We start from the raw sequence: 3,516 nt of genomic DNA, 5'->3' as shown, positions 1-3,516 counted from the left end.
AGATAGATAGATAGATAGATAGATAGATAGATAGATAGATAGATAGATAGATAGATACGTGTGTGTTTCGTGTTGACGTGTTTGCGAGAGAGTGAAGTGTAGGGTGTGTGCGTATATATTTATGTATGTTTATCACTGTTTTCCATCTTTGCCTATTCCTTTCATTTCGCAACAGTATTCAATCAAGTTGCTCTCATGAGGTAACCGACCAACTTGAGCCACACCTAACGTGTGGAATTTTGACTACGAAAGCACAACAACACAGTAAAATCACAGAGTTGCATTTCTTACGGATTTTTTGTTCTTTTTAATGCCTTAGCCAAAGGAAGAAACATGTACATCATACAGGGAACATGAGGTGAATAGCAAGGGAAACCCGGTGACCTGACTTGAATGAATGCCTGCATAGAGTGAAGACTGGAAGAAACATACTCAAGGCCCAAGTGGTAGTGTTAAACCGAGTACTGGGTTGATTATGAGCAGCACCCAAGAATAAAAACGGTCAACCCTGACAGATTTCCTCACAGTTTCTTATTTCTTTATTGCCCACATGGGGCTAAACATAGAGGGGACAAACAAGGACAGACAAAGGGATTAAGTGGATTACATCGACCCCAGTACGCCTCCACTCATTCATTGTATATGATACACATTCCTTTTTATTACAACCCGTTGAGTAACTTGAAAGTTATTGAAAGGAAACCTTCATATCATTCAGTATTTATGAAACAGGAGCTAGCTAAAAGCCTGAAAACAAACATGGACATTTTAGGACATTTAAGAAAACGCTTTCGACAGGCAAAGAGTTAAATATATATCAGTTAGTGACTTCCATATTTTGAATAACATTCACGTCATTAATCTATTTTTATTTATTTATTTTCTGGACGCTTTATTCCACTTCTTCATCTTACACGTTGATAAACATAAATGATAAGGAAAACAGTTATTACCACTCCAACTTTCTTCAGTTTGAACAACAGGTGGCGCTACTGTCAGATAGTGGCAGACAGTAGTGTGTTTCTCTCTCTCTTTCTCTTTCTCTCTCTCTTTCTCCTATAAATTCCCACCGGTAGACAGACAGTACAAAACAATAAACTTTACTGGTACAAACTTCAACTGCACTACGGAGTTTAATGTATATATGAGTGGAGGCCGGGTGGTGGGGGAGCAAAACAGCGTCTGTGAAAAAGCTGAGAACATTTAAAATGCAAACTTAAATAATAAGGGCCACAGTCAGTTTATCTATCGCATGGGGTGAGTGTCAACTTATGTCAAGAGGCGATTTCAACCACGCCACTTCTTAGTGTTTGAGCGTTCCTTAATCATCTCAGTCTGGTTACGTCATTCCATATAGAACCCAAAGACCGTAGTCCTTGACTCAAGTAGCTTTTGCATTCTTGCTCTTTCTCTCTTTTAATGGGTGCGGTTCCTAAAAAAGAACTATTTGGAACAGATATTATTATACGCTACAATAATAAGCAGTGGTGTGCCAGAAACATAGAGCGCCGTATTAAATATCAGGCAGTATTTAGTTCTGTTCCCGTATGTTCTGTGATCAAATCACGCTAGTATCGACTTTTGCCTTTTACCCTTCCAGGGGCTAAATATAAATACCATTCATTTAGGAGAGTTGATCATATCCATGAAACTCCTTCCCACTCAGGTTATCCCTGTCTAAAAACACAATTTCATTTGCGACCATTCCATTCTTCTCTCGAATATTGCATGTCTAAGGCTTCATTATTTAATGTGTGCCTCCGTTTTCAAAATGGTAGGGCAGCTTATTTAACTTTTGAATGCGATAACCTTCTTACAAAAGATGTGCGATAGACCAGATAATATTATATGGTAATGAAATAAGGTGACCGACTAACAAAATCGTCAGAGCGTCGGAAAATATCTTATGGTATTTCTTCCGGCTCCTAATATTCTGATTTGAAAAACCGTCGATGTCAACCTTTCTTTCACCCCCTGCGGGACTGATAAAGTAAAGTATTAGTCCACAACTAGGGTCGACGGCATTGTTTTTTTGTTTTTTTTTTGAATATGCTCAGGGTATTCTGTTTTTGTTTTGACAACGAAAACAGGTGAAGACTAAGAGCAAAGCCTCGAATTATGTACATTAACACCAAGACTAACGTTTCTGCCAGCTCGCCGCCTTTTTGATAAAAAGTATCAGTAAAGTGCTGATGTCAGTTTTTTTCGATTATACCCTTCGATACAAAAATAAACGGATTTTCTTGCCTTAGTTTTTTTGTATTATTTATTTATTTATTGTCAGTGTAAGAAAACATAAAAATATCAATGTCAATAGATGACAAAATCATTAGGACGCCAATAATTATAATTAAATGTAGAAGAACAACAGTTACATTCCAACCGGATCTAGCTTAAAGTATTTAGTCATGCTCTTCCATACCCGAAGCTCGAATCTGATAATTACATCATCGAGATAATACGAACCAGTTATACAGAAGCTTTGAATTGGCAGGTATTAGAACATTGGATACAATATCCTGCAATATATGTTCCGGTTCCTGACCTCAAAATCCACCGCGATCGCTTTTGTCTTTCATATCATGGAGGTCGATAAATAAAGTGCCAGCCCACGTGGTTTGATTGGCAGGATTGTTACAGCGTCGAACGATGTTTTCTGCTATCTGTTCTGATACATTACATTTCGAATTCAAATCCCGTCTTGGTCGCTGATGGTCAGGGCTAATTACCCGACCAAAGTAGTGCTCCGTCTAATCAACAGTTAGCCCATGTATACAAGTAGGACCATTGTCTTCCTAGATATGCAATCAACTTCATATTAAAGCTTCATCCAGCAACGGATTAACAGCGTCTAAAAGAAAATGAAATAAGCTGGAAGCTAATTCTGTCAACTATAAGATTCTCCATTTCAAAGTATGACTTTGCGTCGATATTGAATTCTAAAATAAGAGCATGGCCTCAGTTTTTGGAGGAACAGCACAGTCAATTTCATCGACCCCAATATTTGACAATATTCTATCGACCCCTGAAAGGATGAAATGTAAATTCGAAACACACACACACCGAAAGTTCAGCGCACAACGTTAAAAGATGTAATGAAATACCAAGAGGTATTTTTCGGCACTCTGCTGTGTTTGCTAATCCAAAGTTTTCAGCCAATATTAGGAATCAACCGAAGGCGGCGAACCGGCAGACTCGTTACCATGCCAGAAAAAATGCTTAGCGGCATTTCGTCCGTCTTTACGTTCTAAGTTCAAATTCTGTCGAGGTCGACTTTGCCAAGCTTGCTTCCCAACCACATGTTTACGGGTTCAGTTCCACTACGTGGCACCTTGGGCAAGTGTCTTCTGCTATAGCCTCGAGCCGACCAAAGCCTTGTGAGTGGATTCGGTAGACGGAAACTGAAAGAAACCCGTCGTATATATATATATTTGTGTGTTTGTCTCCCCCCACCATCATTGCTTGACAACAGATGCTGGTATGTTAACGCCTCCGTAACTAAGCGGTTCGGCAAAC

This window comes from Octopus bimaculoides, chromosome 10 (assembly GCF_001194135.2).
Source record: "Octopus bimaculoides isolate UCB-OBI-ISO-001 chromosome 10, ASM119413v2, whole genome shotgun sequence".
NCBI classification, from domain to species: Eukaryota; Metazoa; Mollusca; class Cephalopoda; order Octopoda; family Octopodidae; genus Octopus; species Octopus bimaculoides.
The sequence above is the reverse complement of the archived record's forward strand: the minus strand, read 5'-3'. Positions refer to the sequence as shown.